At 43.8% G+C, this 13,007-nt stretch overlaps 1 protein-coding gene and 2 long non-coding RNA genes across 4 annotated transcripts in view; 2 read left to right on the top strand and 1 right to left on the bottom strand.

Moving 5' to 3' along the window:
* DHRSX (dehydrogenase/reductase X-linked) overlaps positions 1–13,007 on the bottom strand; it is a 285,141-nt gene that overhangs the window by 16,530 nt on the left and 255,604 nt on the right. For both annotated transcript variants that reach the window (XR_010838592.1, XR_010838593.1), the window contains one exon: positions 6,676–6,801. The gene's annotated coding sequence lies outside the window, so the exon portion shown is untranslated. The remainder of the gene's footprint in view (positions 1–6,675; positions 6,802–13,007) is intronic.
* Positions 1–13,007, top strand: part of LOC136793403 (uncharacterized) — a 341,429-nt gene that overhangs the window by 321,848 nt on the left and 6,574 nt on the right. The gene's annotated exons all lie outside the window — the stretch shown is intronic.
* The window catches only part of LOC131748563 (uncharacterized), a 211,294-nt gene that overhangs the window by 195,584 nt on the left and 2,703 nt on the right, over positions 1–13,007 (top strand). The gene's annotated exons all lie outside the window — the stretch shown is intronic.

The raw sequence follows: 13,007 nt of genomic DNA, 5'->3' as shown, positions 1-13,007 counted from the left end.
AAAAATGGAACAGAAGAACCGGTTTGCAGGTCAGAAATAGGCGCAGACGTAGAGAACAAACGTATGGACATCAAGGGGGGAAAGCAGGGGTGGGTGGTGGTGGTATGATTTGGGAGATTGGGACTGACAGACATACACTAGTATGTATAAAACTGATAACGAATAAGAACCTGCTGTATAAAAAAATAGAATTCAAAAATTCAAAAAAACAAATAAAAGCTGACTTTTCTCATAGGTGTTGAATGGATGGAGTTTGATGTACCGAAGGTGTTTGCTTTTTTTTTTTTTTTCTCTCTCTTGGGTGGGTTTTATTTTTCCAGGAGCTCTGCTGACGGTCTCGGCTGGGGCTCCCCAGCATGCAGAGTCTGCGATGCAGATTTGGGAATATCTGGGGTGAGGGAAAGGGATGGGGGGAGACCAGGGCTGTGAACGAGGCCAGGCAGCCCAGTGGGCCGTTTGGACTTCATTGCTCTGGAAACCCCGGGGGCCTGTACAGCCCCTGTGAGCGGGCTGCCCGAGGGGGGCTGGTGGCTGTGGATTCCCTGCACTGCACTGATCTAGGGCGGCCAGTGGCCTTGTGGGACCAGAGGGAGGCTCAGTCACGGAAGCCCGGATCTGGCAGCTGGGATGTGGGCAGCAATGCCGAGGAGAAGGGCTCAGGGGCACAGCAGGGGCACCCTGGCCTCAGGGAAACGAAGGGCTCCACAAACGTGGGGAGCAGTGGGGGGGGGCATTGTTCAACTAGCAGGCTTCTCAGCCGTGTTGGGTAAGGTTCCCATTCAGGAACGGAACGAGGTAGAGAGCTGAGATGCCCCTGCTGGAATCTGACCATCCTGCATGCTTACCTCAAGCCACATGGCTATGGACGGATTTATATGCCCTCAAAATTCATATGCTGAAGCCCTAACCCCCCAGAGCAGCTGTATTTGGGGGTAAAGAAGTAATGAAGGTGACATGAGGTTATAATATGGTAATGGGGTCTGCCACACTTTCTGTCTCTTCCTCTCTCTTCCTTTGTCTCTCTCTCCACCACACGAGGACACGCAGATAAGGTGGCATCTGTAAGCCAACAAGAGCGCCTCGCCGGGAACCGAGTCTGTCCATGCCGTGATCTCACACTCCCCAGCCTCCAGACTGTGAGAAATAAATTTCCATTGTTTAAGCTGCCCAGGTCTGGGGTGTCCTGTTACAGCAGCCTCAGCTGACTGATACCCACACCTGCATGTTGTACGATGATAAAGCCGGATGTAAAATCAGCGGTCTGACTGACGGACGAACACAGAGTGACATTAACTTAATATTGCAATCGTACGGAGGAGTTTTTGGTTTGGATTTCCTGGGGTTTTTTTTTTTTGTGTGTGTGTTTGACCGTATGATGCACCCCATGTGGGATCTTACTTCACCGACCAGGGACTGAACCCACGCTGTGCATTGGAAGGGCAGAGTCTTAGCCACTGAACCACCAGGGAAGTCCTATACTGAAGATATTTTATGAGTGCTATATACTTCTCTTAGAGCATCTATTAAATTCCCCCTGAGCACACCCCACCAAGTCCACGATTTCTCTGCATCTGTCTCTCTCCAGTCACACAATAAACCTCTTGTGTGTACACACACACACACACACACACACACACCCGTATCATTACACTCCTGTAAAACTGTCTTTTACAAGGATTGTGCTATGCCTTCTGGAATAGTTGCCAGGAGCACTTTACAAAATGCTCTTCCCTTAATCCAATTTTCTTTGGATTGGATTAAATCCTTGCTTTTTTGCAAGACTGATTTACATTGTTGCAGGAAAGACCCAGATGTCTCTCTCTGGTAAATACTGAGCCGGCTTTGCTCACAGCACTGTTAGGAAGCAGCCCACGGCCAGCACTCCATGCTTCTCTGATGCGCCCTCCTGGCCACTGGAACGTCAAGGGGGAACGTCTTCACTTATTTCCCAGACGTCTGCTGCATAAACATCCGACCAAAGAGGCCTTTTCTGTGTCCAGTAACATCAGCACTCCCCTTTCTACGAATTTCCAGGCATGTGTTTCGGGCCCCCAGGCAGCCTGCAGCACAGCTCTGTGGTGATCAAGAAGGGCCCTTCCTGGGTGTGGAGGAAAAGGAACCCTCCTGCACCGTTGATGGGAATGTAAATTCATGCAGCCACTGTATGGAGGTTCCTCAAAAAACTAAGGATAGAGCTACCATATGACCCAGCAATCCCACTCCTGGGCATATATCCAGAGAAAACTATAATTTGAAAAGATACATGCACCCCTACATGCACTGTTTACAAGAGCCAAGACTTAGGAAGCAACCTAAATGTCCATCAACAGAGGAATGGATAAAGAAGATGTGGTGCCTATACACAATGGAATACTACTCAGCCATGAAAAAGAATGAAATCATGCCATTTGCAGCAACATGGATGTACCTAGAGATGGTAAGCCCGACAGAGAAAGACAAACATAGGATATCACTTATATGTGGAATCTAAAAAAGAATGATACAGATGAACTTATTTACGAAACAGAAATACACTCACAGACACAGAGAACAAACGTATGTTACAAAAGGAGAAAGGGAGGGCGAGGGATAAATGAGGAGGCTGGGGTTAGCAGATACACACTATATATAAACTAGATCATCAACAAGGACCTGCTATATAACACAGGGAACTGTACTCAATATTTTGTAATAATAAGAAAAAATAACCTGCAAAAAACCAAAACAGACTGACTCACTCTGCTGGACACTTGAAACTAATGCATTATTGTAAATCAACTATAATTCAATAAGAAAAAAAGAACTTCTCCCTCTGACATGAGCCATCATCCAGCCTCCAGGCTTACTGCCTCCGATAACTGGCATCTCATTGTGTCAGAAAAATCGTCTGAGATGCTGGACTTAGTCCTAGGATGTGTGGTCCCCCCAGATCTGCATCCCCCATGTGCCAAAAGACCATGCATGCAGTCACGACAGGGCAAGGCTGAGATACAGGGATGCCCGCGTGGGCACTGGGCCCACCACTCCCGTGTCCAGCTGGATTCCCATGACGGCTTCACATTCCCTTTCCCAGAGGGGCCTTTACGGGCTGATGGTCTGGAGGCTTTGATCTCATTTATCGGTGTTGATCAATTCGGGATGAGAAATAAAAGAAGCCACAAGTCAAAGCTTTTGCCTTTCTTTGCTGGCTGGACCTGGGCCGGAGATGGAAAATATGCCCTTTAGAATAAACTGGATTTTTAAAATACTGCTTAATAGCTCTCCTAGACATCCCTCACAATGAGCCAGCGCTTTCCAAACAAATACTTATCCCCCGCGTTTTTACCTGGTGCAGCTGGGTGGTTTTGGTCCAGGTCTGCCCTAGAAGGCCATTGCTTTTATCCTTTCCAACACAGATTAAAAGCAAATCAGATTATGGAAACGGCTGAGCTGCCTTCAAAGTAGTTAGGATGGGGGGTTTGGCATATGCGTACAATATGGGAGGAGGGGGGTGGTTTACAGGCTCTGTGGAGCTTGAAGACTGCATCAGGATTAGGGCTGGCGTCAGTCCTCAGAAAGCAGGGTCCTTGCATCTCCCTCCTCCTCCACCCCTAGGTACGGCCCCTGTCCTCATGGTGCAGGAGGATGGCTCCCCATTTCAGGGGGGCAGGTAGAAGAGGAGAGGAGGAGAGGAAAGGGCAAGCCGTATCTGTCTTTGAAGGAAGGTTCCTGGCATGTGGTAGGGGGAGTGGGCAGAGAGAGCTTTGCTTTGGGAAGGTCTGTGTATGAGTGATGGCTGTGATGAGGCTGAATGAGACAAATGAGCTAAATTATACAGTCCCTTGAAGATTATCATGTGTTCTACACATGACAGTTGTATAGGTGATCCGCTTCTGATGAACGTCTTTATTTTCTTGAAGGCTCACACTGCAAGACAACCTACTTCAGTTAATTAGAAGGCAACTATTCATAATTTGTGTGCATGTGTGTTTCTGCATAAGGAGATAAATATAAATATATACCCATTGCATTTTATATAAAGACAGACATTCAAAGACACCACTCAGCATGCAAATCAATGAAGTTAGAACACACCCATACCCCATATACAAAAATAAACTCAAAATGGCTTAAAGACTTAAATATAAGACATGACACCATAAAACTCCTATAAGAGGACTTCCCTGGTGGCGCAGTGGTTAAGGACCTGCCTGCCAGTGCAAGGGACACGGGTTCAAGCCCTGATCTGGGAAAATCCCACATGCCGTGGAGCAGCCAAGACCGTGCGCCACAACCCCTGAGCCTGCGCTACTATAATTATTATCAGTGCTATAACTATTACAGCAATTAGTGCTGGTATAATTACTACTACAAGTCTTAGAGTTGCTATCACAACTGTAACACTTACTACTACTACAATTACTACTACCACCGCTGCTACAATTGTGACTATTGCAACAATGACTACAGCAAGTAGTGCTACTACAACTGCTGCTATTATTATTACAAGCACAGCAATTCTGACGACAACTACTACTACACTTATTGCTATGGCCACAGCTACTGCTGTGACAGCAAATGGTACTACTAGGACTACTACAGCTACTACTCTTACTATCACAACTACCACAATTATTGCTACAGCTACAATGACTGCTACAACTATTAGTATCATAACTCCTATTACTACCACAACTACAACAGTTGCTAGTGCTACAAAAACTACTATTATTACAACCACTACAATTATTACTACTGCTCCAACTACAATGATTACAACTAGTACTACTACAACCATCACTACAACTATTATGTCTATGACTACAATTTTAACAATTACAATACTACTACTATTACAAACACTACTGTAATTATTACTAGTGCTACAATGACAATTTTTGCAACAGTTAGTGGTACTACAATTACTACTACAAAGATTACATTTACTACTACAATTATAACAATTACCAGTACCACTATTACTACTATTACAATTGTTACTGTGGCTATAACTACAATTACTACAGCAACTAGTTCTATGACAATGATTACTACTAGACCTAGTGCTATTACTACTGCTAAACTGCTCCTATAATTATTTCTCCTCCTCCTTCTCCTACAACTATAGGTACTACTTCAAATACTACTACAACTATTTTTACAAGTATTGCAACTACAACTTATGTAACAACTATCAATACTACTATAACTAGCATTGCTACTACAATGACTACGATTATTCCTACTACAACAATTATTGCCCCTGTTGTTACTACTGCTACTAAAATTTGCTACTGCAACTATTGCCACTCTGTTACTACTGCTAGAATGAGGACTACCACAAGTATTGTTGCTATTAATACAACTATTGCCACTATTGTTACTACTGCTACTATGACTACTACTCCTATTCCAATCACTGCTACAACAACTACTACTGCTATTATTACTACTACTGTGAAAGAAAAACCAGAGCAGGACAGAAAAAGTGGTAAAAACAGACTTCATTCAGGACTATTGCAGTAGGGCAAAGAGAGCTCAGTATAGAGCCAGACTCCACTGCAAAGGCAGCGTGGGCAAGTGGGGATTTATAGCCATGGAGCAGGTGAGGGTCAGTGGAGGGAAAACTGCTAACAGGAAAATTAGGGGTGAGAGGATTCTGGCTAAAGTGACCTCACAGGGTTCCTGCTGAAGGCAGGGAGGGGGGGCGTGGAGGATGAGGAACCTGAGCAGATAGATATTGAGATGAGCAGATATGAAGTAGACCAGACACGGAGATGACCAGATATGAAGGGTGTGGGTTCTGGTTAAACCGACTAAGCATGGCTCTTGCTAAAACTGGAAGACCCTCAAGTCAGATACCAGGGAGGTGAGAACCTTGGCTGCTCCACAGCGTTCTGTGACCGCTTCCCTGGGCACTTCCCGGCAGAACCCAGATGACTCTCCACCAGGGCTTCTGGGTATTTCTTCCCTAGCAGGCATTTCTGCCCTCCCTGTCTAAAATTCTAGACCTTAGGGGTTTTCCAATAGATGGTGACCACGTCTGGAAATTACCCATTGGCCCCAACACTTATATACAAGCCATTTCCTTTTCCTGTGCCTGATACTGTCTGAATTACCATCCAGACTCTACCACGTTTACAAACTGTGTGACCTTGATGCTGACTCAAGCATTGTGCCTCAATTTTCTCATTTATAAATATCGGCCAGAAGACTGTCTTCCTTCAAGGGCTGTAGTGAAGATGCTGCAAGTTAAGACATGCCCTGTGCCCTGAGCAGGGCTTAAATCCTAGATATCATGGTCGAATATTTGATTGTATTCTGTTCTCAATTTGTGCCTGACTCTCACATATAATTCATGTGCAGCAAAGTCTCCACGGACTGGCTGAACTGCTCTTGACCCAGCTATGACTCAGACCCAAATGGGCCTCAGGTGGCCCTGCCATATGGTACCCTTCCCCTCCTGGTTCTGAGTCCCAGTTGGACCCGAGAAAGTATGTCATGGGGAAATCCTAAGTTGAATCTCTGTCTCGGAAGACCCACTGCAGAGGACGGTCACCATGATTAATATGGCAGGGGATTACCTATCTTATCCCCTCAACACCTGTAGGTCACGGTCAGTGTTAAGAATCATATTTTCCACTAAGCAGCTCATGAATACACACACCGTTTACTGAGACGCACAAGGGCACTCACCAGGGTCTGAGTCGACGATCCTACAGATGGCACGGGAGTTCGTCTCTGTGGATTTGGACCATTCCACTTCCATTTTCTGCGTATTCAGTAGGGTCTTCCATAAAGTGAAGGGACTCTGCTGAGTTTCTGAAATGATGAAAAGGATAAAACATTTCAGCAGATTCATGGATTTCTGGTTCTTAAAATATGCCATCTTAGATAGATCTCCTTCCCATACAATTGTAATTTTTTCTTTGTAGCACATGCCAGCTGAGGATTTTAGCAAATACTTTAATTCTTAGGAAGGTTTTCAATTCCAAATTTTCATGTGGAAAGACTTGTCCCCCTCTTGAAGGAGCACTAATCTACAGAGGAAAGGATCAAACACATTACCATCAACTCATTTTGATTTTGTCACTCAGAGAACACTATGCATATTATTTAGTCATCGTCAGAAAATCCTATTAAAGATGTTTTATCCCTGTTCCATGGCTTGATAGATTTGAAGACAAGGATGACTTGGCTGTGCCCTGATTTTTGAAAAACTTTTGAAAATCATCATCTGTTGGATTGGAAGAATCAATATTGTGAAAATGACTATACTACCCAAAGCCATCTACAGATTCAATGCAATCCCTATCAAATTATCAATGGCACTGTTCACAGAAGTAGAACAAAAAATTTTACAATTTGTATGGGAACACAAAAGACCCTGAATAGCCAATCTTGAGAAAGAAAAACAGAGTTGGTGGAATCAGGCTCCCTGACTTCAGACAATACTACAAAGCTACAGTAATCAAGACAGTATGGTACCGGCACAAACACAGAAATATAGATCAACGGAACAGGATAGAAAGCCCAGAGATAAACCCACGCACATATGGTCACCTAATCTATGACAAGGAAGGCAAGAATATACGATGGAGAAAAGACAGTTTCTTCAATAAGTGGTGCTGGGAAAACTGGACAGCTACATGTAAAAGAATGAAGTTAGAACAGTCCCTGGGACCATACACAAAAATAAACTCAAAGTGGGTTAAAGATCTAAATGTAAGACCAGACACTATAAAACTCTTAGAGGAAAATATAGGAAAAACACTCTTTGACGTAAATCACAGCAAGATCTTTTTTGATCCACATCCTGAAGTAATGAAAATAAAAACAAAAATAAATAAATGGGACCTAATGAATTTAAAAGCTTTTGCACAGCAAAGGAAATAAACAAGACATAAAGACGACCCTCAGAATGGGAGAAAATATTTGCAAATGAAGCAGATGACAAAGGATTAATCTCCAAAATATACAATCAGCTCATGAAGCTCAATATTTAAAAAAACAAAAACAAAAAAAACCCAATCCAAAAATGGGCATAAGACCTAAATAGACATTTCTCCAAAGAAGACATACAGATGGCAAAAAGGCACATGAAAAGATGCTCAACATCACGAATTATTAGAGACGTGCAAATCAAGACTACAATGAGGTATCCCCTCATGCCGGTCAGAACGGGCATCATCAGAAAATCTACAACCAACAAATGCTGGGAAGGGTGTGGAGAAAAGGGAACCCTCCCGCACTGTTGGTTTGAATGTAAGTTGGTGCAGCCAGTGTGGAAAACAGTATGGAGGTTCCTCAAAAACTAAAAACAGAGCTACCATATGACCCAGCAATCCCACTTCTGGGCATACACCCAGAGAAAACCGTAATTCAAAAACATACATGCACGCCAGTGTTCACTGCAGCTCTATTTACAATAGTGAGGACGTGGAAACAACCTAAATATCCATCGACAGATGAATGGTTAAAGAAAATGTGGTACATATACACAGTGGAATATTACTCAGCCATAAAAAGAATGAAATTGGGTCATTTGTAGACATGTGGATGGACCTAGAGTCTGTCATACAGAGTGAAGTAAGAAAGAAAAAAATGATCATATCTTAACGCATATACGTGGAATCTAGAAAAATGGTACAGATGAACCTATTGGCAGGGCAGGAATAGAGATGCAGAGGTAGAGAACGAATGTGTTGATACGGGGGGAAACGGGAGGGTGGGATGAATTGGGAGATTAGGATTGACATAAACACAGTACCATGTGTAAAACAGCTGGCTAGTGGGAACCTGCAGTACAGCACAGGGAACTCAGCTCGGTGCTCTGTGGTGACCTAGCTGGGTGGGAGGTCCAACAGGGAGGGTATAAAGGTGTACATGTAGCTGATTCACTTCATTGTACAGCAGAAACTAACACAACATTGTAAAGCAACTATATCCCAACTTTAAAAATATATGTAATGTTTGACTAGAAAAAAAATAAAATGCAGAATTCTAGATCTTTAAGCTAAAATTTTTGGTTTGAAAAGATACATGCACTCCAGTGCTCATAGCAGCATTAGTTATACAATAGCCAAGACATGGAACCAACCTAAATGTCCATCGACAGATGAATGGATAAAGAAGATGTGGTACACATATACAATGGAGTACTACTCAGACATAAAAAAAGAATGAAAATTTGCCATTTGCAGCAACATGAATGGACTTGGAGAGCATTATGTTAGTGAAATAAGTCAGACAGAGAAAGACAAATACTATATGATATCACTTATATGGGGAATCTAAAAAAATACAACAAACTAGTGAATATAACTAACAAGAAGCAGACTCACAGATATAGAGAACAAACCAGTGGTTCCCAGTGTGGAGAGGGAAGGGGGAGGGGACTAAGAGATACAGACTACTATGTGTGAATTCAATAAGCTACAAAAATATATTCTACAGCACACACACGGAATATAGCCAGTATTTTATAATAACTACAAATTGAGTATAACCTTTAAAAATTGTGAATCGGTATGTTATACACCTGTAACTTACATAATATGATACAGCAACTCTACTTCAACTAAAAAAATAAACAAAAATTTTGAAAGGTGACCTTTTCCTTTCTAAATAACTGATAGAACATTTTGGGAGTATGCCTCAATACGCAAAGTTGACGGGAAATGCCAGGTTGGATTGATTACAAATAACAACCAAAATAGAGTTTTCAGCCTCAATTAGGTTCTGGGGTTTTCTGCACAGACTTAATGACCTGGAAACGTGCCCATCTCCTTGTTTTTCTTCTGTGCTCAGACTCATGTTGGCCCTCAGTGGGGGGACCGTCTTCTCCCTGTGAAAGCAGGAGGATGGGGGCTTCTGTCCATGACCCTCCAGTGCTGTGATGGGTACCTGCAAACCCACAGCCGTGAGCTGCACAGCTCTGGGAAAACGAACCTGGCGTCTGCCGAACTCATTTACAACAAAAACAACGCACCAAGTCGCCTATGAGAAGTCCCCTGCGTGTGAATTTTGTGCAGGCATAAGCTTGTTCAGAGAATTTTAAAGGAAATTAGATGAAAGATGAAAAAAACCTTAAGAACTCCAGACAGTTCTCCGAAACAGAATGTGATTTGCAAAACTTGGGCAGCGGCTCAGAGGAGCTGGGAGCTTTGCCTCAAGAGTGCTGAGTATTGTGTAGACAACAAAAAATATTTGCATTTTCCAGATAGGAGCACAGATGGGAAGCGTTCTCCAGAGAATAAATGAAATCCCACCAACCGTCTGGAAAATCAACCAATTTCCTAGAGCCCTTTTATACCCCTAGGGAACTAGAAATCACATAATAATAAAGCTTGCATCTTTCCGTAAGAGGTAACATTGAGCTAATTTACTTGCGTAATTAAGACAAATTGCTCGAGTTGGATAAACCAGTAATCCAGAACTCCGGGTTACAAGGCAGAACCTCCCAATCCACTTTGCATAGTCACTGAAGTTTTTAAAGGGCATCTCCTCTGTCCAAACTCTCTATATTATCAGGTGTGCAGATTGCAAATATTTTCTCCCATTCTGCAGGGATATTGTCTCTTTGCTGTATGCTTTGTTTCCCTTGCTATGCAGGAGTGTTTTTAGTTTGTTGCAATCCCATTTGTGTATTTTTTGCTCTTGTTGCCTGTGCTTTTGGTGTCAGATCTATGAAATCATTGCTGCCAAGAAACTTCCCATGTGTTTTCTTTTAGGTGTTTTAGGCTTTTCAGATGGGATGCTGGAGTCTTACTACATTTTGAGTTAATTTTTGTGTATGGCATGAGATAAGGGTCCAGTTTCATTCTTTGGCATGTGGATATCCAGTTTTCCCAGCACCGCTTGTTGACAAGAGACTGTCCTTTCCCCACCGTGTGTCCTTGGCCCCCTTGTGGAAGGTCACTTCATGGTCTCTGCATGGAACCCACGACTGAGTAATGGGTAGACCATTCTCCTGTAGCCGGACACAAATAGGCAACAGGATGCCAGAAATTTCCACATGGTCCTTGAACCCATGTCTACAACTGAATTCACCAAGTCCTGCCCCCAGATCCTCCCCAATCCCTCCATCCCTGTCTTTCCTGTCTGGCCCCAGGAAGCCCAGGCTAACAGTTGAATGCGGCTTTTCTCCACCCCTTCAGCATCTGCACTCACCCAGAGTCTTGGCTGTATCTCTCCAAAGTTTATGCACGTCTCCCCACTCTGTGCTTGCCCCAGGGTCAAATCCATTCTCTGTAGCCATACCAGAGCGGTTTTTCCAGAACGCTCACCACCCGCACCCAGGAGACCCTGGTCCCCTCAAAACAAAAACAAACCCATATTTTTTAAAAAAAAAGAACACCTCCAAAAAACTGTCTACTTAATGCAACTTTTTAAAATGTTTCCACAAATAATTTCCTGCATCCCGTATAGATTCTGAAAGAACCAGCTTTTACTTTTTTTTTTTTTTTTGCGGTACGCAGGCCTTTCACCGTCGCGGCCTCTCCTGTCGCGGAGCACAGGCTCCGGACGCGCAGGCTCAGCGGCCACGGCTCACGGGCCCAGCCGCTCCGCGGCACGTGGGATCCTCCCGGACCGGGGCACGAACCCGCGTCCCCTGCATCGGCAGGCGGACTCCCGACCACTGCACCACCGGGGAAGCCCTACTTTTTATTTTTTAAAGAAAAAATTTAACATCTTTATTGGAGTATAATTGCTTTACAGTGGTGTGTTAGTTTCTGCTTTACAACAGTGAATCAGTTATACATATACATATGTCCCCATATCTCCTCCCTCTTACGTCTACCTCCCACCCTCCCCAACCCACCCCTCTAGGTGGTCACGAAGCACCGAACTGACCTCCCTGTGCTATGTGGCTGCTTCCCACTAGCTATCTATTTTACATTTGGTGGTGTATATACGTCTGTGCCACTCTCTCACTTCGTCCCAGCTTACCCTTCCCCCTCCCCGTGTCCTCAAGTCCATTCTCTACGTCTGCATCTTTATTCCCGTCCTGCCCCTAGGTTCTTCATGACCTTTTTTTTCTTTAGATTCCATATATATGTGTTAGCATACGGTATTTGCTTTTCTCTTTCTGACTTGCTTCACTCTGTATGACAGACTCTAGGTCCATCCACCTCACTACAAATAACTCAGTTTCGTTTCTTTTTATGGCTGAGTAATATTCCATTGTATATATGTGCCACTTCTTCTTTATCCATTCATCTGTCGATGGACACTTAGGTTGCTTCCATGTCCTGGCTATTGCAAATACAGCTGCAGTGAACATTGTGGCACATGACTCTTTTTGAATTATGGTTTTCTCAGGGTATATGCCCAGTAGTGGGATTGCTGGATCATATAGTAATTCTACTTTTAGTTTTTTAAGGAACCTCCATACTGTTCTCCATAGTGGCTGTATCACTTTACATTCCCACCGATAGTGCAGAAGGGTTCCCTTTTCTCCACACCCTCTCCAGCATTTGTTTGTAGATTTTCTGATGGTGGCCATCCTGACTATGGTGAGGTGATACCTCACTGCAGTTTTGATTTGCATTTCACTAACAGTTAGTGATGTCGAGCAGCTTTTCATGTGCTGAGTGGGGTCTACACTGGAGGCCTGGAGGAGATGGGAAGCCATTTAGGGAGGTACCGGAATGGTCCAAGACATAAGTGGTGTAGACGGCAAATGCAGACACGAACGGAGCACCAGCCTGAGAGGTTGGGATAAAAGTACGTGGGATGCAGAATCAAGCATTCTTGGAGGATGGCTGCTTATGCAGATCAAGGAGACTTCCAAATCACTCAGTGAGGTATTTAAGGGACAGAGAAAGAGGAATACTGTATGATATCGCATATGTGTGGAGTCTGAAAAATGCCACCAACTAGTGAATAGAGGAAAAAGAAGCAGACTCCCCGATACAGAGAACAAACTAGTGGTGACCAGTGGGGAGAGGGAAGGAGGGTGGAGCAAGATTAGGGGAGGGAAGTAAGGGGGGCAAACTATTATGTATAAAATAAGCTACAAGGGT

This window comes from Kogia breviceps, chromosome X, assembly GCF_026419965.1.
Source record: "Kogia breviceps isolate mKogBre1 chromosome X, mKogBre1 haplotype 1, whole genome shotgun sequence".
Taxonomy (NCBI): Eukaryota; Metazoa; Chordata; class Mammalia; order Artiodactyla; family Physeteridae; genus Kogia; species Kogia breviceps.
The sequence above is the reverse complement of the archived record's forward strand: the minus strand, read 5'-3'. Positions and strand labels throughout refer to the sequence as shown.